The sequence below is a fragment of the Hoplias malabaricus genome, chromosome 17 (genome assembly GCF_029633855.1).
Source record: "Hoplias malabaricus isolate fHopMal1 chromosome 17, fHopMal1.hap1, whole genome shotgun sequence".
NCBI classification, from domain to species: domain Eukaryota; kingdom Metazoa; phylum Chordata; class Actinopteri; order Characiformes; family Erythrinidae; genus Hoplias; species Hoplias malabaricus.
In genome coordinates this window covers 31,975,370-32,001,527 of record NC_089816.1, presented here as the reverse complement: position 1 = coordinate 32,001,527, position 26,158 = coordinate 31,975,370, and the positions used below count along the sequence as shown (strand labels likewise).

The 26,158-nt window shown below is 37.5% G+C and overlaps 1 protein-coding gene across 2 annotated transcripts in view; it reads right to left on the bottom strand.

Annotated features, from left to right (window-relative positions):
• il1rapl2 (interleukin 1 receptor accessory protein-like 2) overlaps positions 1 to 26,158 on the bottom strand; it is a 414,378-nt gene that overhangs the window by 272,218 nt on the left and 116,002 nt on the right. The window contains exon 1 of one of the 2 annotated variants that reach the window (XM_066649031.1): positions 14,294 to 14,537. The exons of the other annotated variant lie outside the window; for it this stretch is intronic. The gene's annotated coding sequence lies outside the window, so the exon portion shown is untranslated. Of the gene's footprint in view, positions 1 to 14,293; positions 14,538 to 26,158 lie in introns of those variants that run through there. 2 annotated transcript variants of the gene reach the window in all.

The window sequence follows — 26,158 nt, the reverse complement described above, 5'->3', positions numbered from 1 at the left end:
AAGTGGACATTTACCCCTCACCAAACAGTAAAAACCCTTAGTTATGGTGTGTTTTATTCTGATGTACTGAGTTTATTTCTGATGTTTACACTTGTTTCTCACTGAGTAGTGTTCCTTTAAATGTCTGACGTGTTAAAAGGCGAGAGCAGCACTCTGATTGGCTGTAGAGCAAGGCAACCTCCCCCACACACCCTGCTGCATTTAAATGTCCTCAGTGGGGGAAATGTAACTAGTAAAAGACATCTAAGCTTTGAAACATGTTTATTGACTTGATTATTGTTTGTGGCTGCCAAACAGAATCGTTTGAGTCTCTCTCGCGGTGTTTGGGTCTGTTAGACACTGAAAACATATGAGCTCTGCTGTGTTTGTCCCTCCTCCTTGGGTGGGCATTATCATAACTCTGCCCCTGATTGGTCTACAGAATTGACTGACATGTCGTTGGAAAGCTGGGAGCCGAAGCTATGCAGCAGCCACCGGGATCATATTTTAATTATTTTTTGAAAATGTGTACTGTTATTTCACAAACGGGTTACTCACAAACGGTTCGACAGAGAGACTCAGATTTAGTCTCATTTTGAAGGGGACTATCTAAGGTAAGCGATGCTAACTTTGTGTGTGAGCCGCTTGTGGGTTCTTCAGGCTTCTAGCAGTTTTGTCATTGATGAGGAAGAAACTTGAAGTTTGGAATATCATATTTTTTTGGCTTTAATTCCTTAGGCCTACATTTTAGTTTATATCCTCGTGATCCTGAGAGTCTGACCGTTCGATTGGTGTATGATATGTACACACTGACTCAAATATGGCGGCATGAAAAATTAGAAAATCTGTACTAATATCTGTCACTAATATTTTTTCATAACAATTTCCAATAACAGCAAAAATACTTATTTATCGAGTAGGATTCTATATAAAATGATTAAATCAATGAAAATCAGTGACTTTAAGCTTTAATTTGGTACATTGACTGTCGACTTTGGACCGGTAGTACTTGAGATGGATATAACAATGAGTGATTTTTTTTATAGGCGCTGCCGACCAAGGAGCGAAATAAGAGGCTAAATAACGCTTGGGTTCTAGGTTACAACTATCAACTCAGTCGTTTATGATGCAGATTATTGAGTGTATGTTACAAAGAGCAGCCAGTAACAAATAGTGAGAGATGAAGAAGAGAAAATAATTCATACGGTTTTCTCTGAAGAGACGACATGCAGCTACAGGTTGGAGGCTTGTACTCCTGTACTTGTGCTCAATAATGTCTGTCCGTAAGATGGCAAAACGGACACAAGGGGCGCTCTAACAGCCAGAATGACGGAGCTGCCCACAGCATTGCCTGTGTGCATTGTGTGAATATCGGCCTCTTGAGCTAATATATCGGCCAATGCCGATTATATAAAAAATGCCAAAAAAAATCATCTGACTAATCGGCCGGCTGATATATCAGTCAATCACTACAACTAAGATAATTATATATTTAAACTAATGCCTTCTCACTAAGCGTGGTGCTTGTATAAACTTATATATAATCACAGTAAACACGAAAAACAAAAAATATAAAATAAATAAATATATACAGTGGAACCTCTACTTACGAACTTGATCTGTTCCGTGACCCGGTTCGTAAGTAGAAAAGTTTGTTTCTCGAGTCAATTTTCCCCATTTAAAATAATTGAAAAGCAATTAATGCGTTCCAGTTTACAAAACTCTAAAATAAAATAAAAAAAATAAAAATAAAAATAAAAGAGAAATACAGTGGTAACAGCAAAAAAAAGAAATAATAAAGTTGTAAGTGGTTACACATCGCTACCTTGACGACGTGACGACTGGCTGGAGGAGTAACACAGGCACTGACTGTATGACGGGAGGTGGGGGGTGGGTGGAATAACGGAGAGTAGGTGGGTGAATGTGGGGAGACAAAGCGTAGATACGGCTTAACTTAGCACGAATTTCGATGTCTGCAATTTACACTAAAACTACAATTTGCTAATCTTAAAATCTCACTCAAGTCTTGGCGCGCTGGGAGACTCACCTATTGGGGTCAGTGGCCATTTCCAGCCGCTGGTTCGGCAGAGGCTTGGGTTCGTTTCTAGAGTCGTGGTTCGTTGGTGGAGGCAAAAAATATTCAAATGCCCGGTTCGTATCTTGGAAAGTTCGTTAGTATAGGCGTTCGTAAGTAGAGGTTCCACTGTATATATATTTTTTTCTATGAAATAGGAGGTGTGAGTTAGTTTGAAGAACATTTTGCTCAGATTCTCCTTGATTTGCATGAATTTGTTAAATCAACAGCACACATTATTTATTAACCGCTAAAACTAGGTATTGGATGATATAATAATACGGACTGCCAGAAGGAGAGATTTGAAAAAAGTGTTCAACCAACACATTCACACACAGAATTTCACACTATCACACTATCACACTAGAATAGTGGTATTTGTTTTTATTCTAATGTTGGGCGTTATTTGTTGTTTGTTTGTTTGCTTGGTTTTTAGCAAATAAACACATACGAAATAAATAGATAAATAACTTTTTAAATCTGGTGCCTTAAACCTTTGTGTGACTGCAACACTACCTGCTACGCCACCATGCCATTGTTATTATTACTTATTTTTTCTATTCAGGGTGGCCTAGAGAAGTGTTTTGTGTGTCCCTCCCAATGTTGAGATTAATCACTCCAGCCAACATTTGGCCCAGCCTTTTGTCCATGGAAATCCACAAAAAAAATAAAAAACGAATAAAAATAAAACTAAATAAATAAATAAATAAATAGTTTTTTTTATATGCCACATGCTTCAGCACTCAGCAGTCCTGCCTGTTCTTTGCCAGGGCTGCTGTTGCTTCAAGATATATCCCCTTCACAATAACAGGACTTATTGTTGAATAAAACAGCTCCAACAAGGTAGTAACGTGTATGTTTTTTGTTTTTTAAATAAAAATATGTCTACATTACATGTGTCTGAAATAGCTTAACCCAATAAGGGGTGTACGTTTGTTCAGGTGTTGTATTCACTTGCATAATTATGCTATAAATAAGGCAAAACAATTATATATTTTTGCAGAGCTCAACTGCAAAAAAAATATTTTACATTTATGAATACATCTTTACATCGTAAGACTTAATGTTCTACATGTTTTCCAAATGTATTTTAGTAAAACAGCTACAAAATATGTAAAAATGCAATTGAGTGTTTATTAATCAGTTTTAAAAATAGATACAAAAAAGTGCAATGGAATGTATTTTTAAAAATCTGATGTTTAGATGATTCTGTGGAAGTATGTGAAGACCCAAGGCCAAAAACCCAAAAGAGGTGCTAGTGACAGATTCTAGTAATTTATATATTAGAGGACAAACTAAAATCATCAACATTCCAACGGGTAGCATTTTCAAGGTCTGTGTAGATGCTCCAGGACTTTTTCCATGCTGGACTGAATGCACTGTGTCTTGTTAGACTGTCTGCTACTGAGCGTATCCCATATGAACTCACAAAATCTTGCCCACCCACTTCTGCTGCAGCCTACTCAAAAATCAATTCCAGGCTACGCCTCTGGTTCCTACTGTGTAGCTTCAACCTGCCAAGCTACAGTTGCCTACTGAGCCTGTTTAAAAGCCAATAAAGACTGTTCACAAAGGTGAAAAGAAACCTTCCTACCTGGCAAACACAAGTGTTTTCTTAATACCGTATGTGCATGAGTGCAGGTTTGCATATCAATGGTACGGACTTGTCCATACAAATATTATGGGTGGAAAAAATAGCCCCTACACTCTCAGGAAACAAGGTATGGTAGAGGTACATTATTAGTCACTAAAAGGTACCTTTAAAGGTACAACAGTGTTTAAAAATCCATTTGTTTTCCCTGTAGGTACATTAAATTCTCTTCTCCGGAAGGATAGGTGAATATTAAGTTTTCATTATAGAACTGTGTCAAATAAAAACATAATATAAGTTCTGGAGATTAAATGGAGCATATTAAATCAACACAATTTTAAAATCTACAATTATAATATAATAAGGTACCCTTGAGGGTACCACCACAGAGACAGCACAGTGACAAATTTTCATTTGAGAGGATTTGTTCACATTATCTTTTCAGTGGATATTTCAGATGCTGCCTCTCAAAGTCATCAAGAGGATTTTCAGACATACTAGCGCTTGACTGGTAAATGAATTTGACTGGATCTGAAGGCTGTTGTTTTTATGTTTAGTCCAAAAATGAAAATTATTTTGGTAGTATTTTACCATCAGAAACATTCTATATAACCCAGAAGACATGGGTAAGTTCACTGGTGGTTTTGGATAGTAAATATATCACAAATTTGATCACAGGCTACTATGTATCTTATCGATGAATGTATCATTTTATTACACTTCAAAAATCAAGCAAAGATGTCGTAGGCCACGTAGAAAAAACTGGATCTGCATGGTTACTGAATCTAAAATTGTTGCACAAATGCAGAAATATTCATTCATTTTTTAATTATCTATATGTGAGAAACAGAAACTGATTAAGCTGAAAAGACAAGATAATCTTTGTCTGTCTTAGATGTTTTTGTGTAGAGTTTAAATGTAAATATAAAATATTAATTTATTCAAAGGTCAGCATCTAAGAGTATTTTGTTTAAGTTATTTATTTATTTAAATATAAAGATTGGTAGACCAAATCTAGACACTTGCATATGCAAAGTGTTCTCTTTCTCCTAAAAAATGATTCTAAAATATTGTCACGTTTAGCTCTCACAAACTTGTCCAACTTTTGCTAGCAGTGCTTAAACCTGTATATCTCATTTGCCTTGCCGCTCCCCCCCTGCAATAGACCCTCACTTTGGGAACCACTGATTTAGAGATTAAAATCGTGATATTTCAAGAATGTCACTTTGGACTAACCAAGTGTCACTTGTGCATATGCAATGTGTTTTATGATAGAACGTGTGTGAGGTGTAAAGACAGTTCTAAGTCAGTCAAACTATTAAATTTCAGAATCAGGAACAGTACAGAAAATAGTTTCAGCAAAAGAATTATTGTTCTCACTCTATATTTTAAGGCTGATAGTATTACAGTGTTTAAACTCACCAAATTAATTACATTTACCTTACCTTTAATTTAAAATTTGTATGTGCAAAAATATGCTGTATAAATAAGATTTCACCACTGGAAAGATCATGGGGTTTGATGTTTTCCGACTAGATGCTGTGTATTGCACTTACTATGTTTTGTTGTTTCTAGGTATCAGCACTGGCCCTTGTCCTGGCAGTGTCTGAGCTCAAGAGGAGATTTGAACCTATTTGTACTAGCTGGGATAAACTTTCTGTTTGAACACTAAGCACTTTTGTGAGTCTCTCTGGATAAGAGGGTCTACTAAATGAGATTCAGGGTCATGGGTCTGTGGGTCCAGAGCATACCCACAATCAGTGGGTACAAGGCAGGAACACGCCCTGGGTGGGACACCAGTCCATCAAAGGGTAACACACACTCATACTATGTACACTTCTGAATAGCCAATCCACTTACCAACTTGTGTGACTATGGGAAGAAACCGGAGCACCCAGAGGAAACCCCTCCAGACACGGGGAGAACATACTAAATTCCTAACATACAGGCACATTGCCAGGGCTTGTACCCATTAATGTACATTAATATTATAACATTAAATTTATTAATATCCCAATGATTGATCTCATCATTTTTTTTCTGTTATTGTAGCAAATATGTTTGCTGCTGTATAGAAGCAATCTTCCTAAGAAAAATGGCACCTAAAATATGTTTATATGTATAATGCTCCCAGCAACCTCCAGAGTAATAGGCAAAAAATAAATAAATAAATAAATAAATACAGCAGTTTGGATTGGAAGCAAAAAATTTAAGAACTTACTCAAAAACTGTAGGACATGATGACAAATGTATGGCATAAGCCACCTCTCCCTGACAGAGTTAGAGAACTGCAATTATCTGCCCCTCATACCTAGCTGCAGTGTACCTTTGAAGTTTTTTATTTTTATTTTTATAAAACACCTAGATCACACAGTCACTTTGGGCCAATTAAAAAGTGTGAAAGAGCCATGGCTCTCACGGTCCTCTTTCTTTTGAGCTAAAACTGAAGACTGCTGACCCCGTTGGTTTGCACTTACTCACTGATAATTGTGTTGTTGGAGTGCTTCTTTCAGATAAGCTTTACATGAGTTATGTGGGCTGTGTGCTGTGTCCTATTCTCTACACTTTTCACATAGGAGTGCGTTGCTTCCAAGACTAGTATAATCAGTATCGCTTATGATACTACAGTCATTGTAATTATCACTGGAGGTGATGAGAAAGAAAGTGGCAAATCTGGTGGCATGTTGCCAGGACAATAATCAACATCCACATAAGCAAGGTCATCTGACCATTTGAATAATTCACATCAATGTATGTACTTCCTAAAAAGGCTGATCAAATACACTTGGCGTGCTAACTAAAAGTTTAGCAACTTCTACGGGGGTGCCAGCGACAGCATGCTCAAAAGTGGCATTATAGTCTGGTTTGGGTACTGTTTTGCTCAGGACTGCAAGGCCCTCCAGAAGCTGGTAAAAACTGTTAGAATCATAACAGGAGTTGCCTTTCTATCATTGAAGGTCATTTACCATACCAGGGTCATCAGAAGAGCACACAACATCATTAAAGACTCAACCAACCCCAACACAGCCTCTTCACACTAGCATTAGGGAGGGCATATGAGCAAAATGAAGAATGACTGAAAAGACTCAGAAAGAGCTTAAATGCACAGGCTATCAGACGTGAATAGCACGGACACACACACCTGTCCAACAGTGTGGTTAGTTTCAATGCAAGCACACACGCACACACACACACTGGCCTGAATCTTGAACACTATATACACAATATATTATAGTTGATTGTCATTTGCACTAGTACATAATATATACTCTCATAATATAATCTTTTGTGGGGGTTTTTTTTGTTGCTATTTTTATAGAATTTATATGTTTAAATTTATTTTTTACTAACCCAAAATATAATGTTAATTTCATTGTTTAGTGTAACTCTGATATACTGCAAACATCACTCATATATATATATAATGAATATTAGTGTATATTAATATTACTGTTGCAAAGCAAATGCCCCGAATTTCAGAAGACCTATACATATATATATTTTTCATCTGAATACACAAAGGCATGCTTGACCTCTTGTTACTTACTCTTGTTGCCATTTTAAGAAATCTATTTTGTTCAACACAATACAAAGCGATGTGAGCATACTTAAATTCGTAATAGTATTTCAGTTAAACATTAGCGCTTTTTTATTTTTTGATTGAGATTGTCCACAAATTGCAAGACACAGAACATAGTTTATGTTTAATTCAATGTAAGATAGACAATGCTTCTTTTACATTACACTGTATATATGCAGCATATTGTAAATAGGTTCAAAGAGTAGGACATGAATATACACTGTATGAATAGGGATGGGAAATCAGGATTAACAGGCGAAGGCTGAGTCACTCTGATGAATCCAGAGTAATCACATCCAAGTCAGGGGATGAAAAGATTTAAATGGAGTATGAAATAAACATTATGCAACAAAAACATCTGACCATGTGCCATGAGTCGAAGTAGAAAGAATATTAATTATGTCCTGTCATTATGAACGATCTTCATTCATTAATGTTGCACGTATATTAATATACAGAAATATCATCACTGTATTTATTTCTTTGACAAGAATACTATATTGTCATTTTAATCAGTGTTATAGGCAAATGTGTGTGTCTCTGTGTGTGCTTCCTAAGTTGCGCCCAGTGATTCCAGGTAGGTTATGGACCCACTGCAACCGTGAACCATATAAGCACTTACAGACAATGAATGCACGACAGAGCGAACAAACAAATTAATTCCTAAGTTTCTTTAAAACTTAAGTTTAAAAGTCAGTTTTTAATCTATGCACTTCATAGTTTAAGCTTAAAATAATCAGTATTGTACTCTAGTTTAAACTGTTTACTCTAAACTAATTAATTTCTGACATATGCAAGCCTCAACCCATGCTTGGTCAGGACTAGGCATTCTAGCTTTGGGGTTTTTGTAGCATTTCCATTTTGTTTCCAATCTAAAATGAATTTTTACTGACAACAGTAAGCTTTCTATTGCCATCACCACTACACCAGGTTAAAAGGAGGTCATGCATCCTGGAAATAAATGTTAATAAAAATATTAATGAATGAAAAGATTAATGAAAACAAGAAAATAAATGCAACTGCAGCAAAAGATTATTTTCAACATGTATCCCAATTGTGCATAGTGCTTGTTTAGACATAACCAAACATCTGTTCAAGAGCTGACTCTAATTCTGCACTTCATTTCATATGCAGTAAATCCAAAGGAAATCTTATTTCCTCCCATCAATAAGGATGCAGCCTACGCAAACTATATTTAGTGTGGACAACCTACATCTTGGATTTGATCCTGTTATTCCATATCATATGAAAGTGATGTTATGAAACAAAGGATATGAAAAGCATCTTGTGTAATGTGGGCACAGAGTGGTGTAAGGAAACCAGGACATTCTTCCCAAGAAAGAAAGCACAAACTGCAATATATGACAACATCAATTTCTCTGTTATTTCAGCAATTGTAAGTCATCACGCAGTCCAGCCTACTGCAAAGGAAATAAGTCCTGTATGACATATTATTATTTCAGTAAACACTAATATTATATTGACACTACAGAGAAATTGCCTGCTTTACACCTATTCCAATCATTTTCAATGATGCAGCATTCGATGCGTCAGTCAGTAGAGCAGCTGCTAGCGCAGATTATGCTTGATATATCCCGGAGGAAATGTATCTGAGAGAAAGTGCACAAATCTGACAGACTGAAACAACATCTGACATCCATCTCATAAATACCATCAGCAGGGATTCTGATGACAATAGCTTACTTCTATCAGCATCAGCATCATTCTGAAATATGACTCAAGATGTTACTGACCTCACATATCTCCCACATTCAGGTAAAAACCATCAAATGAGCTGTGGTTTATTGACATTTATCAGGTTTGCCTCTAGCACAAAATATATGGCAGCACACAACTGAGGCTATTTGTAGCATTATTCAGCAATTGTGCAAAACATACAAAAAACTTGGTAGTGCACTGTAGTGAGTAATATCACTGTCTTCTACACAGCAGACTGAGGTTTGATTCCTTGTTGTGTAAACACACTAGATCAGTAATAGCCCTTCTAAATTCCTTTAGTAAAATTGTAAGACATCATCATCAACAACTGAAATTTTCCATTTCAGGGTTGCAGTGGCAACAGGGCAAGTAACAAACCAAGGCTTAATGTTGTCCCCCACAACTTCCACCAGCTCCTCTTGGGGGATCTCCAGGCCATCCCAGGTCAACCAGGAGATAAAATACCCCTTTGGCATTTCCTGGGTCTCCCCCAGGGTCTTATTACATTTGGCCATGCCTTATATACCTCTAGTGGGAGGTGTCCAAGGGGGATCTTTATCAAATGCCCAAATGACCTCAACTGGCTCCTCTTAATGGGAAGGAGCAGGAGAATGAGCTCTACTCCAAATTTCTCCTGGATTGTTCTGATCACAGAACGTATGCCAGAGTATGCCAACCCACCAGGGAAAAATAATTTCAGCCACTTGCATCTGAAATGTTCTTCTTTTAATCATTACTCAAAGCTCACAATGACATGTGAGGGTGGGGTAAACTGAGTGCTTTGCTTATGGCTCAGCTCCCCCTCTGCCACTATGGTCAAGTACAGCGGTAATATTACTTCAGACACTGAACCTACAGTCAATCTCACAGTCCCTCTTGCCATCATTCATGAACAAGGTCCCAACATACTTCACTTGGGATAAGCCTTTGCCTCCCTACCTGAAACATACCATATTTTATCTGAGAGAAAACCATGGCCTCAGACTTGGAGGTGCTCATCCTCATACTCACTGCTGCAGGCCAGCCAAATGCATGCCAGAGCCCTCCATAAAAAGAACCCAGAAAGACATCATCTGCATATAGCAGGGATTGCAACTCTCGAGCACCCTACAGAAACTCTCTTGTCCCAGGCTACCCCTTGACACCCTGTGCATGATTACAAGGAACAGGAGTGAAGACAAGGCACAACCCTGATGTAGTCCAACACCCACATGCCTGACTCACTACTGAGAATGTGAACCCAACTCAAACTCTGAGAGTATACAGACTGAATGGCTCACTTCAACAACACTGACACCTCATACTCACTGAGCACCCCTACAGAATATATCAGAAAACATGGTCATATGCTTTCTCCCAATCGCCAAAACACATGTAGAGTGAAGTTGCAATCTCTCATTCCTCTCAATTATTTGTGAGACGGTGCAGGGTTTATCCACTGTTTCATGACTAGACAAAATCTGCATTCATAATTTAGTGTATCTGACTTTGTACCTACAGTGTGGACCTATAAGATAGGTATGGATAATAGAGTGGACGGTGGTGTTTAAAAACTCCAGCTGTCTAATCTACTCAAACTAGTGCAAGCTGCACACACATGCCACCACCACATCAGTGTCACAGTAGTGCTGAGAGTGCTCAACCCCCACAAAAATACCTGCTCTGTGGTGGCCCTGGGGGAGTCCTAACCATTGTGGCTTTAATGTCATGGCCACAGTTTGGTAGAGAGTGATTCAATTTTAGACACAAGCTATGGGGGAAGAAGGAAGATCTATTCTTGATGAGCTTTCACCAAAACATCAGGCTGAATGTGTTTAAGGAAACATGTACAACCTCCTGTTTGTGATCTCTCAGAAGCTCCACACTCCAAAGCTCAAGAATGTTTATATATTTATTTATTTATTTGAATTTGAAATATTAGGCAACAATTTACAACAAGGGTACATAATTCAAGACAGTAATAAGGCTTACTAAATGGTTAAGTAACAATAATAAATGAGAACTAGCATTATCTAGCATACTTTTAGGATTTTATAAAATCCATTAACGTACCCTTAGTTTAAAGTATTACCAAATATATATTCATCAACAAAAACCTTGATAAATGCAGATGTAAATAGGCAATTATCATCAAATGAAGAAAGGACGCTCAGCCTTATTATTATAGATTACTGTTTGTGTGTTTCCTGATCTCCTGTTAATTTAAGACACATATTAATGCAGTTACAATATCATTAGAAAGGGAAACGCTCCCCAGTGAGTTAGCAGTATTTCCACTGGTGGTTTGGGATGGTTTAGGGTTGGGGTCAGGGTTGGGCTATAAAGCCTAGAGCTGTACAGAGCTCCACTGTTTACCAGTTTCAGTCATGATTCACCAGACTTCACAGCATGGGAAGAGCAGGGGTCAGGCAACAATCGGAGATATTTCTAGACAGTGACCCGAAGGAAAAACAGGATTTATTGCAGGATTAATGTCAGAGCAAAAAAAGAGTGCCAGAGCTAAACAGGAAAAATGTGGTATTTCACTGTAAAATAATTTTGAAATATTGTTTGCATTAATGATATTTGTTTTGGAAGATTATGGGGAGGGGATGTTGTTCTGTAGATGAGAAAGTATATTCAGATAAATGCCCTAACTTTACACAGGAAACAGGGCTACTTTCATCAGTTAAAGTTCTATGAAAATAGCTCAAAACCTGCTGGACATTACCATGTACATAAACATGAGATATGAGGCATAATATCAACTGGTGAGAATGTAAAGATAGATCAATATGTAGATCCATGTGTATTACGCTTTGCAGTACACACTCTAGTGATAGTTAACTACAACATATGTTACTGTGGTGGTACCCTCAAGTGTAGCTATTTGTACCTTTAATTAGGGAACATAATTGTACCTTATTTTATTATAATTGTAGATATTAAAATTGTGTTGATTTCATGTGCCCCGTTTCATCTCCAGGACTTTTATTATGGTTTGTTATATGACACTGTTCTATACTGAAATATTGCAAACATGTATCTCGCCTTCCAGAGAAGAGAATGTAATGTACCTTCAGGGAACTTTTAAACACTGTTGTACCTTTAAAGTTACATTTACACTGCAACTTTAGTGACCAATATTTTACCTCTGCCGTACCTTTTTTTTCCTGAGACTGTACCACTCCGCCCATATTCTAGCTCAGCTTCATAAAGGTCCTTGTATGAATGAAGCCTAAAACAACTAAACATGCTAAATAGCCCACATACAACAAAGGGTGGTGATGCCACAGTTTATTTTGTCAGCTTCATACCACAAATTACACCTCTTTCATAAAGCTCTGGTTAGCATGTGCCACTAAGGGCACAGTGTTTTCATGAGTAAGTGAGTGAGGCTGGCAAGCAGAGTCACACTGTGAGCCCTAGTGCAGTCTCTGAATTTTAAAGCAGGCATCAGTCACATATTTACTGAACTGACAAATATTACAGTCAAAGGTCCAAAGACCTTAAAAGTGGTATTCGTCACAGCCCTACTATACATGAATCAAAATTTTAGGCAATGGACTGAAAATAAAAATAATAAAATAAATAAATAAGTAAGAAAAGTGATAAAAAAAAGGCCTCCTGCATCAGTACATACTTTCAAACAGAGTAATGCCTGATGTGTGCAGCTATTTCACAGGAATTTTAGACACAGGATCACAGGGAGATTAGACACCAGAATTAAATTCAATGTTATCCTAGGTATTTAAAACGTAAATACCAAAAACACCTAACACTAAGTTAAGGTCATCTGTTGACTCTATTTGTATAATAATAATAATAATAATAATAATAATTTTAAAAATACAATATATAAAAGCAAATGACTGTACCAAATTAATTTGGATTCTCTGTCTCACATAGTTATAGTTAGCCAGTAATATTCTGATACCGAGGCCTGATTCATTAGCTAGGGTGTCAGAATGCATCTGCTGCAAAGTAGTTAAGATAAAACATAAGATTTGAATAACATACTCCAAAATCTAACTGCTGAACCATTTAAGGTGGAAGAGAAAACACACACATTTAAAAAAAAAAAAAAAAAGACTTTGGTGAAGATAATTGATGAAGACAACACCATCATCTATATTCTTACTGCCCAGAGCAATTCATAACCTTGGCCCAAGCATCACCTGTGTCTTAGGAGAATGCAGCCATGCTAATGTCAAAACTGCATATCACCCATATTCAAGACAAGGCAGATGCCTGTTTAAAGGGAACATCTACAATTGTGGGGAAATGCAGTTGTAAACTCTGGTAGTTTAAGGGGGAAAAAACGACTGTTGTTTGTACGTGTCTGCACATTTTTATCCCCTGTTTGAAGTACCACAGTAACTTGTTTGTAACTCAAATTTTTGTTTTGTAGCACTTTCAGTAATGGAGTTAGCTGTCTCCTGAGTTTGGAGACATTTCCACCTTAAGTGATTCAAAACACAAAAAATAAGTCAGTATTATCCACCTACTGAGTAGGAACAGAGCAGTATTCTAAACTTGCTTTGTGCTTTCAATGTTTCGAGTTCTCTCTATTGTCTCAAAATATCCAGATGCCTCTGCCATGAGCAGATAGATAGATAGATAGATAGATAGATAGATAGATAGATAGATAGATAGATAGATAGATAGATAGAGCCTAGCATACTGGACAGAGACAGTTTGGTTACTCATATATATATATGTATATATATAATTGCAGTGGTGCTTGTGATCTAGAATAAATCATTCAATATCAGTACCTGACCTCAAGGCAACGAATACCTTTTAGTACTCACAGCAATGGTCTTACAGCCAATGGTATGTCCTGTTCAAAAGTATTTTTGATTACTTTTTTTTTGTTAAGTAATTTAAAACAACCACTCAATAAATGTATTACATCAGCTTACATTGAAAGTTTTCCCCATGTTCTATAAAGTCATTTTTGAATTTTTGTATACTATATAAGGCATAAATATTAGAGAAGAAAAATGGCACCAGGATATTTCTTGTAAATAATTTCACAAAACAGAATATAAAATTTAGAATAACTAATGCAAACTGAGAGCCTGGTCCAAGTTTGTAGCTGTTAGCTGTTTGCAAACTGCCGCCCACTTAGAGACTCTGTACAGCTTCAGATAGCTGACCTTATGAGTAAATGTTTGAAGCTTTGGAAAGTTGAGAAATATACTTTAAGAATTTCAAACATGGGGTTAAATGTCAAAGCAGCCTTCTTTTAGGACTATATTGCAAGTGAGGCAAGTGTCTCAGGAGTTCAGTAACTGCCTCAAAGCATAACAAAATGAGAAGATCTGGATTTGATCCAGGATAACAGAAATATAAAATATCACCTCACCTCAACACTGGATCCATTTGGTTACATAACATAGCATCCAGGCCATGTTACCCATATGGCATGGCCAGACTTTATAAGCATATCATGAGGGGAAAAAAGTAGTGGATATCTGTCAGGATATGTGTCTTGTTTCTTTTGTAGACTGTATGTTCTTTTTACTTTGCTTTTCCAAATGCTTTGTCTGTTTTTCACTTGGCTGTCTCTGTCTCTTCTATGTCTTAGCTATGATGCCCCTTCCTGTCATGTGATATTCCTTGACCCCTTCCTGTCATGTGACTTTACCATCATGTGATCTTTCCAGGTTTTAATGTTAATAAGTGTTTATAACCCAGTTTTAATTTCATTCATGGTCTTTAATATGGTATTTTCCTGACTGGAAGTACTGTGTGCTTTTTTTTTTTTTTTGATCTTCTGGTTTGTTTTCTTGTTATGGTTTCTCTTGTTATTGAGTTTCTACCAGGGTTCCTTGTCCTGTTTCCTGTTGTGTTTGTTAAGGTTGCTTAAATATTATTGTAGTTTCTTCTCACTGAATGTTTCTAGGTTTGGGTTCTTAGTATTAGTGTTTAAAGTTTAATACCTTTATTGATGGTTCTCTAGGTTCTGTGTTTCTTTGTATGAGACTTATTTCTGTCCCCTTTTTTAGTTTATAGTCCAATCCCTTGGTTATTTTCTCTCTTACTTTTTAATGTTAGTTACTCTGTTTACTGATGTCTTTATTCAGAGGATGGCTTTTGACTCCTTGTGTTCTGACTAAAACCATTGGTTATGTTCTCTGCCTGTCTGTTCCCTCTGTAGTGGTGTTTTCTGGTTTATGTATTCTGTACAAAGTTCAGCATCTTTGCACGTACATCCACTCTAGTATGTCTCAGTAAACCTGCACTCATGACAATATCTTATTCATTACCAAGCTGCATTTTTGCTTGTTTTTTTTTTTCCTTTCTGAAGAGCATTTCAAGAGCAGTATCTGGTTAATTCTATATTCTAAGACGTCGTATTTCTGTTGACCATGGATTAAATATATTAATATATTGAAAAATGAATTGTTTTGTGTGTAGCCCTGCTTCCTGTCACACAATAAAAGTTGACTGTCTCTTTTGTTGGGTACTCTGATTTTTAAGTCTACAACAGGACATAAATAAATTGCCAATCAACCTAACAGCTTGTGCTTTTGGGTTGTGGGAAGAAACTGGCGGAAACCCATGCAGACACTGGGAAAACACCAATCACAGCAGTGAGATGTGGAACTGCGACACTCGCTGTTGAGCCACTGTGCCATCCCACTGATTCAGATTAGTGAGAACTTATTTAATTCACTGGGCTAACAGTCAAATGCCAATTCTGTGGACATAAACATTTCTTTAAAATACATTAAATGACTAGATGGAAGTAGTGCTATGCTTTACTGCAGTAATAGCTTCTATTATTTTGATAAGGCTTTACTTGATGTGTGGGGAAATTTTTGTAAGGGTTTAACTGCTTGAAGACTATAGAAATGTCAAGTACTGATTTATAAGATTTGGATCACATATTCCCCTTCAGCTAATCCCCAAAATTGTAGATGGACCTCAAGCAGTCCAAATAATAGTTTCCCTGCCCCACAGACAAATACTGGGGGCTATATACCCTTCTAGCTTATACTTTTGGTAGGCACACTTCATGTATTATACAATAGGTGTAACATACAATAGATGAATTCACAAATTATACAAAGTGTCTAAGAAAAGTATAAAAAGTGTCTACTGCATTAAAGGATGTGATCATGAGAACTCATACTGAATTGATGAGTTTTGTTCAATCATAGCCTAATACAACAAAATAAATTGTTTGGTAGCTCTTAGCATTTGCTATTGGTCCCTTACTTGGTTCATTATGAGCGTCATTATCATCTGTAACTTCGTGTATTAGCATAACATTTTCAGGTATTTCTCCAAGCAGCAACACAACAGATGTTACAAGACCCCAATGAGCAGCAGGAATTCAATTGATGGTCTGAGAGAATGACTTAAATGATGTTCAGAATTTAAAAAAAAAGCACACAGAGCATGTTTCCCTACCATTTGTATGCAGCACTAGCTTCATTAATGGGGGAAAAATGAATGGTCCTATTCAGTACATTCCACTGAACGTTGAATATCATGAAAAGAGATGAGGATATGGTATGTAAGGGTATGTACATCATTTTGGGACATAAATATATTCTATATTAACTGTAAATCTTACATTTTGTTGATTTCATACTCCCAGTTTCATCTCCAGAACTTCTAGTTATTCATTTATTCATTCATTTTCTGTAAGTGCTTATCCAGTTCAGGGTCGCAGTGGGTCAAGAGCCTACCTGGAATTGCTGAGCGCAAGGCAGGAACCCACCCTGGGGGGGGCGCCAGTTCTTCACAGGGTGACACACACTCACATTCACTCCTACCTATGGACACTTTTGAGTCACCAATCCACCTACCAACATGTGTTTTTGGACCGGAGCACCCGGAGGAAAGCTGAATTTTAGTTCCTCGAGGCAGGTTATGGCCTAAGCCAGTGCAAAGTAGTGTCTAAATCTTTCCATATGCAGTTACTTAACTGAGATTTTATAATCAGAATATATTTACCAGCAGGCATGCTGTTATTAGCTCCTACTATCAAGATTAAAGGAACAGAAAATGATGGGTGTGTAGGCTTTAGGCCCAAAATCTCTTAATTAATAGGTGCTGCATGATCAACAGCCAAATGCAGGTTAGGATTATTGTGTAGCTTTTGCTAATTGATACTTGAGGATACATTTCAAATGCATATGGCAATGTATCACTGACGCTCAGTGTTTGCTCCACTGGCCTTTTACCACTCTTGTTTTATGACTTCATAAAAATGAGCCTAGAGCTTTATGGCCCTCAGTGAAATTTTATTTACCCTTTCACCATCCATCTAAACACTGTCATATCCTTATTTTATTGACATGGGCTCCATTGCATTATTAGACACTACTCTGCAGCTCGGCATATGAATAAGGTCAATGGCAGAGCAATAGCTGTTTGTGTTTGTAAATTGTCCGTGTTCTGATAAGCTGCAGACAAGCCATGCCTAAAGGACAATGTTTTTTCATTTGCACATAGAGATTAACAGCAGCTTGTCACTGGGTAAATGTTGGATCCCTTCTGAATATGAGAACACATAGTTCATTATGTGCTCTATGGCAAGCATTCACTTGAGAAACAGGCCTCAGTCATGCCAAACACTCCAGTATCAGAAAGACACATGCAGGACTGATGGACCATTTGTCCATGGGCAAAGAAAATGTGGCAAAAATAAAAGCATTTTCACACTATACTATATATAGTTTTCAAAACAAACATAAATGACCATCCAGACTGTTATCAGCAAAAGGGGTGCATTATTGTGATTTGCATATGTGTGAAGGCACCAGTGATGTTGAGGCATATATATATACAGTCCATGTGCCCATGTGAATGCTAACAGATGCTATGCTCACTGACTCTATATATGTGTTTTTCTTTTTTCAAAAAAATTGAGGAAACACTGCTGATGAACTCCAGTGAGCAGCCAAATTTAACAAAAGCAGTATATGTCATGAAATGATTACATAATATTACGGAAGGTAGATGTTCTCAGGTGGCAAAAGTAAATCGGAAAATTAACTGCTACTTACAAGACAGCCTAAGTACTGAGAGGAAATGGAACATCCAGCTTGAGAAACAGGCATTAAATGCAAGGCAGATAAAGAAGGTAGCATCTTAAGCCAAATGGGCCGACTCCATCGGTGCTGTACTATTATCGTTTAAAAGACAGGTGCACCACAACAGACTGGCCTAGCAGGGTTCCTAGCACTGCTATTAACCACACAAAAACACACACACACACACACACGCTTCATCAGAGTCCATCTCTAAACACCCACTTTAGAAGACAATGATTCATAGCAACAAAAAGTTTAATAATGTTGTATACGTCAAGTCATGATTAAACTACATAGTGGCCATATACACATTCCTGTTACTGGTTTTGTTCAAGTGTTTCATGGCATGATATCAACACAATATCAATAACTGAAAAATCACACTGCTCTCCACTGTTTATTTATTTATTTTATATATATTGAATTTAGCAAATGTGAGGTATTTTGGCAAAGGTTTTAGTGTAAACTTTACTTTAAATCTGACCAAACTGACCAAAATCCATCTGTCAAAAAGTCTGTTTTAGGGACTTTTCTGTTTATAGATATATGTTAAAGAGATAAATTTATATAAAATCATACAGTTCAACCAGAGAATTTAGGCACATCATGCCCTATAGACACAGAAGCTCATCTTGAATATCTGAGATTGAATTGATCAGAATGTTTGTCTGCAAATTAGAAATATGCAATTTGTTAAATCTGTAATTTGCATATTGCAGCCTTCTGCACTAACAATATTGCCAATATCATGCTAATGACTAACAAACAATATATTATGCTTTGACTGCTAATACACATGACATATCACTCAATATATGTGTGAATTAATCTAGATGGGATGACTTGCAGATTTCTTTTCATGTCAGAGCTTAAAGGTCATCCTCATGGTATAACCATCTATATGTCACATGGGGTCATGCTGATCTACAACAAGGGTTTGTGTATTTGCACAAGCAAACAGATTTCAGCTGCAATTCAGAATGCACATATACACACAAACACACAAGGATCATGGGCAGTGGGATGGCCAGCTGACTTGGTGGTGGCAAGTCAGTGATGATGTCATTAGAATGGCTAACCTTGGCCACTACAGTGTTGTTGAAAGTGCAGTCTCAGCGCGGTGCTGACAGCCATCAATTGCAACATAGTTGATGAAAGGTGAGGGGCTGAGCATGCAGAGCTTGAGCCATCCCGACATCTCTGACATAAATTCCCTCCGTCAGGCCCCCCCTGCACCAGAGTCCAGCACCGTCATCCCAGCCCAGCCCAGCCAGCACAGCAAGTGAGTGAAAGAGTGGCTAAATGTATCCTTCTCCCTCTAGGCCCAAGAGTAAGAGAAGAGAGTGGACTGTGGAAATAAAAATAAACAAAGCTTTATCTGAACTGTATGTGATGTAAGAAGCCATGGTATTCAACCCTTTTATGCCAAGGAGCTTTTAATATTATTAAGACTATTTCTGTCTTATATTATCTACTTGGATGCTTTAATAAAAAAAATAAAAACTTTATAATCTAACAATGCAAATAAACAAATGCATATTTAATCATGGCCAAAGAAATATTGGCATCGCTGTACATATTTTTAAAAAAAGCACTATGGTGCCCATAAAATTGTGGTAATTACAAATGTACTCCTTTTAGTGTGTGAGGAACAACACAAGAAATCTGATATCAATCTAATAAGTAAATTTCAACCCATTCATTTCTATTTTAACTCACCTGTGGCCAGATTAATAGATAGGGAAGCAGTCTTGGGAATGGAGCAAGATATATGAATGTCTGAGAGCTAGGTCCATGTCAGATTTCCTTGTCCTGAACCTAATGTGTTTTCTAATTTGTTCTTCTGGCCTCTATTTTGTGGCCGAAACATGACATAATATACAATTCCTGTTGTAACTATCTCCTGCAAAATAATGTAGTGTTCAAAATGTAGACGTTCTAAACATTTTCCCATTTCATTTAATGTAACTGACTTACAGTCCAGTAGAGGGTGAGCAGGCTCAAAAGTTTTGTACGGTACAGAAAGTGCAACCTTAGCACACTACTGACTCTTAGAATGAAAAATGGTCAGTGCTACCACTGACAAGCGAGGCCAGGTTAAAATTTAAGCCAGGGAACAAAACCTCTAACATCATAAATAATCATTTTAAAAAATCTGAAAATTTACTTCAGAGTATGAATGAATCCCAAAATATTATAGATTGCATTTTATAAGCAAGGTGCCTTTCTTTAACTTACAAGACTTACTTTTGAAAGGCTATCTTACTGCTGGTTATGTCGAATTCAGTCAGCACAGTAAGCAGTAATTTAAGCCGCCTAGTAATATTTAATCATTTGGAATAGCACTTATAAAATATGAACAAAGATGGTCCTTGAGTAACTTCACTTATTGACAATGTGCATGAAGGGCATGAATGGTAATGTAGATCTATACATAGCATCTTGGCTTAGTCAGTCCTGTCCTAGATCACAAAAAAATGATTGACCTGGAACGTGTTTTACTGGCAGCTGCATAGGTTTAGTTTTGGCCTGTGTTTCTTTTCAAAAGACTGCTAAGATCTTTCTCCCAACATGAGCTGCTAGGATTCTAGCTTTCTTGAGTATTCTTGAGGATTAGCAAGACAGGAAACCTGAGCATTGTAGCAAAAACAGAGCTATGATACAGTGATTAATTTTGGTCCAAATATGCATTTATGTTCTCATTATCATGATAAAATGTGTTACAGTAAATTTTACACAACATACAATTTGTACACACAATATACAGTATTTACTAAAGACAATTACAGTTACCCTTACAGAGAAGTTTGGTGTGTTCTCCTTGTGTCCGTGTGGGTGTCCTCCGGGTGCTCCGGTTTCCTCCCACGGTCCAAAAAACACCATTGGTAGGTGGATTGGTGACTCTAAAGTATCCGTAGGTGTGAGTGTGTGAGTGTATGTGTCGCCCTGTGAAGGACTGGCGCCCCCTCCAGGGTGTGATCCTACCTTGCGCCCAGTGATTCCGGGTAGGCTCCAGACCAACCACGACCCTGAACTATATATATCATTTCTAGAGATGAATTAATACCGATACTGGTGTCGGGTGTTTGCCCGATACCATGTTCATTTACTCGTATATTCATTCATGTACCTTGTGCCTAGTGCATGTTGCTGCACTAATGAGAAGACAACTCAAAATGTCTGCGTTCCGGAATTATGTCACAGTCAGTGATGGCAACCCAAGCAAAGTGGACTGCAGGGAGAACTCGAGAGCAGTGAGTATGTCGCACTGTTTTGACTGTCCTCGAAAAGGGGTGGATTTTTCTTCACTCAAAGTGTATTTTCCTCCCAGGAAATGTTGACTGATGACTGATGCCGTAGATCAGGCTGCTGCTTTTAAATAAACACTGCCAAGTGCAGAACTTCACAGCCGTTATCATTCAATGGAATTCAATGGAAACTGTCCTACCAAACATACACAACACTGTGCAAATGCATATCCAGAGCTTGTTACATCTCATGTTTCTTATTTATAGCTAGACACTTTATTGATTGAATTATTGGTGGTGTAACATGAGAAAATGCTAAATAGAAGATTGACAGTTCCAAAAAAACAATAAAGTTTTTTATTTGAACGAAAACATTTTATTTAATAACTATACTATTACACAATGCTCCCGATTGCTTAATTCTAAATAATTATCTGTATCAGCAAGTACAAATATACACATACTTGTACTCGAACTCGGTTTAAAAAAAAAGGTATTTTTGCATCCCTAATTATTTATTTGTAGGTTATATTAGCATAATTTGTCCATTTCAAAAGCAGCTTCAGACAAGCGCATGCTGACAAAAAAATGTCTGCTGAACAATTTCTTTGCTGTCATGAAAATACACCTTTATACGCTGTTTGATTGGACCAAAGGAATTGATAGGAGATCTCAATATATTTTGATGGATTATATATAAACAGAGTTTCATTTTTTTGTATTGTAAACGGAGATTTAATCATTCTCTGATGATTTGTTTTTGGTCCGTCACAAATTGCACTAACACTGGGTTAGTGGAAAGAACTCTTTCTCTTCAAACAACATTCTAGGGTTCAATTTCTAGTCTGGGCAGGAATTACAGTGACATTAACAAGTGCTAAATTATAAAATGCTTAGGAGATACAAGCACAGTGTAAGGCACAGTGCTTTTGCTTTTATTTCATTCTGTTATATAGAGCAGGTGTGATAAGTGATGCCTTCATTTCTTAATAGCTTCTTGTTGAGGCTTGTTTTACAAGTGTCTCACACTGATGTTAAACTTACAAAAGAAGAGAGGCCATTCTACACGCACAATTAACTCCTGATCCACCATTAACGACATTAATGGGTTAGAGTCTTACAAGCTAAAAGGAGCAAATGGCAACAATATTAGCATGAGCAAGGATTATTCCAAAGAAAAACACATACCACTGTGTTAAGTGGTGTGACCAGTAAACCACTTGCAAGTGATAATGCTAAATCTAGCACGTAGCAGCTATAAATGCATTTTTCAGCTGATACGATCAAAGCTGACAAACTGGTTTGTCTTTGATGCCATCCACCCATGCTGGAGAGAGGTTTAACAGAGAAAATGGAAATATGGAAGCTGCATCTGATTAAATTTTCACCTTGGGGCAAATAGGAATTTAGGCATAGAGCATGTCTCAAAAGCAATTGGGAAGGCTTTTGTTATGATAGCTGCCTAAAGTTGCAGAGCATATTTAAAAAGAGACCTTGAGCAGTCGCGCTGACCTTTAAAATATCTGCAGGGGAAAGCTTACAAGATGGCCTATGATGTTTTTGAAAGGGGCTTCCCCTCTTTTCCAAAAAAATGATTGTTAAAATTGGTAAAAGGGTGAGCATATGATAAGATATTTTTAATATGAACAAAGAGAGCAAACATCAAAAGACCACTGTGTTATGTAAACTGCACCCAAAAGATATTGCAAAAGACGTACTGGGGATGAGTCACCAGCCCAGGTCCTCATGGTCCTCAGAAGAGTGTGAAATGATTGGCTTATGGTGTTTTGCCACACAGAACATCAGACCAATAGAGTTCTCAAGCGTAGGTGACAGCAAATTCATATCTCAATAAGCCTTGCCTTGAGGGAGGTCTTGTCTTCTGTTCAGGCATTTCAAAAGCAAGTCTCTGTGGCTCCACTGGAGAAACGCTATCAATCCCCTCCATTTCTTTTCACGGGCTGCCAAGCACAGGCAGTCATGTGCTGTGCACACACTCAATGGATTACTTCTTCTCACATAGAAAAAAAAAAAGTAAGGTTTACCCTGATGTCAGGTCCACAAGGAATTGAAAAAGCGGGGTGGAAAAAAAAATGTTGGGATGCAAAAAACTGACACAAAAAGTGGTAAAATGATTGCAAGGCTCTAACACAAGAGCTTACAATATTGAAATCAGCAATGCATGACAAAACCCCTCACAGGTACAATACACACTACATTTTTCCTTCTTTTTTTCAGTTTAATTTTATTTTTTAACTGAGAATGCAGAGGTTCGGTTTGCCAACACCATGAGATCACAGAATGCAGCAAAGTGGGAAGGATAACATGAATTTCAAATGAGATACATGAAACTGGGACAATCAATTTCTCTGCGCATATATATTAAAATAGTGGATCAGGCTAAAATAGTGGATTTTTTTTTTACATCCATGGTAGTAAACCAAAAATGAATTTAAGTGTTAGACCTAAGAATCTGTAGCATGTGACACTACTTAAACAAATTGATTACTGTTGAAAAATATTTTCAATTTAACATTGACATTTAAAAGTCAACTTGACTCAAAATTGACTTGTTCACTTCCCTAATTTTCCCAGAATTTGACGTCAAGGCTGAGCAGACAGGGAAAAATATAGCATTAACCATTTATTTTTACCTCTTTTCCCCATAACTAACCTTCATGCAATAGGCCATGTAACAGTACGAATTGGATTATTGCGGAGGGGGTGCATCCAGAAATAGACAAACTTAGAACCTATAGCGTAAAAGTAGACTTAGACGTGTTGTATAATTTTATATAAAATGCAGGGTTCTGCTGATTGCTGTAATTAGAGTGTATTATGTGTAGAAAGGAAGAGAAAATATAGAGCTGGGCAATATCCTCTTCTCCGTCCAATTAAAGGCAAGTGATGCGGGAGTCTGCAAACCTGCCTGGCTCTCCTTGAGAGACATTTGACTGGCCTCGCCTGCAGTACTGCTCCCTGATAAAATCAGTCCCCTGAGGCTCCTCAGCCACTTAGCTGACATCTGGAGGAGGACTGTGTGTGTGTGTGTGTGTGTGTGTGTGTGTGTGTGTTTTCGTACATCTTCAGTACAGACGTCAAACCAAACCAGAGAAAAAAAATAGTAACTGGCAATGCCATGCCCAATAAAGCAATATCAATTTTAATGTAAAATGCTATTTAATTTCTATAAATGCTAATGTTAACCACTTAACAATAATAATTTTGTTTTGATTAAGTGAAGATAAGAAATGTTATCTACCCCTTTGTGTTCATGTAATTCAGTGTAATTCCATTAATTAAAAATCCTTAATTAACCAGACACTACAGTGCTGCTGGACACAGGCCACAGGACACTGCTGGCTGGATATTTTCAGTTGGTGGACTGTTCTCTATCCTGCAGTGATACTAGGTAGTTTAAAAACTCCAGATTCACTGCTGGGTCTGATCCACCAGCACAGCACACATCAACACATGACCTCCACATTTGTGTCAATGCAATGCTAAGAATGATCCACCACCCAAATCATACCTGCTTTGTGGTAGTCCTGTGGGTTTTGGACCAGTGAAGGACAAGGGGGAAAAGGGGGTTCATACAAAATATGAAGATCAATAGACGCACCTCAGCTCCTTTATAGAGGGTGGAGCTGAACACCGAGAGTACGAGGAGGTCATCAAAATGTTATGATACAGTGCAGTTTGGCAGACATGATTGTAGTTTTGGACGTGATGTTAGCTTTGTCCATTTCTAAGCAGCTTTGACAAGCACAGTAACAAAACGTCTACAAGCTGACTGCTGAGTGATGTACTAATTACTGAAACTGGACTAACAGAATCTAAAGTACATCACACTAAATGTATGTGCATCCGCATATTGAGTACCCCTGGTACATAGTGTGAAAGCACTTTAAATTAGTTGTAAATGACAAATTATATGGTTTGACTTAACTAACTAAACATATTCACATGTTCACGAGATGACGTTAATAAAAGAGGCGCAAGCTCAGCTCTAGCCATGAAAGCCACATTAGCTTTGACAGCCTGAAAAAATAATCAACTGGTGTGGGGGTGATTTATAGCACTTATAGAAGTCATTTTCCTGCCACTTCAGCATACATTTAGAAATTATGGTCTTTTATGCCTGGGTTCATACAGGCAGCCTGTTTTAATAATAAAAAAAAATACATAACCCATAAAAATGACATTTATTGTGAAGCTACAAGGTTGCTGAACCTCACTGGCAATGATGTTCATATATTTTAGTTCATGTTTTTCGGTAATTTGTTTTCACCTGCTTAAATGAGAAGCCTGTGGAAAGAAAAAATATTTAAATGCATTTTACTCCTAATCCTGGCCTTTAGTGAAATATCCTTAATGAAGCATTAATCGTGTTAGCATGTAAAGTCACAGAGATCATTCCCTCTGGCATCGGACTCCAAGAATATATTTAATGGTTTTGCAAATGTACCATTAGATTGCTACATGTCTTAAATAATATGCACTGGAATGGCTGACCTTCAGTTTCAGATAGAACACATGGGTAAGACTGAGTCCAAATCTAATTTAGATACAAACTAATCTTGTATCTGCAAGTTGTTAAATGTACACTGAGCACATTTTTTTCAGTAGCTGAATTGCATACATTATGACCATTCATTCATTCATTCATTATCTGTAACCCTTATCCAGTTCAGGGTCGCGGTGGGTCCAGAGCCTACCTGGAATCATTGGGCGCAAGGCGGGAATACACCCTGGAGGGGGCGCCAGTCCTTCACAGGGCAACACAGACAAACACACACACATTCACACCTACGGACACTTTCGAGTCGCCAATCCACCTACCAGTGTGTGTTTTTGGACTGTGGGAGGAAACCAGAGCACCCGGAGGAAACCCACGCGGACACGAGGAGAACACACCAACTCCTCACAGAC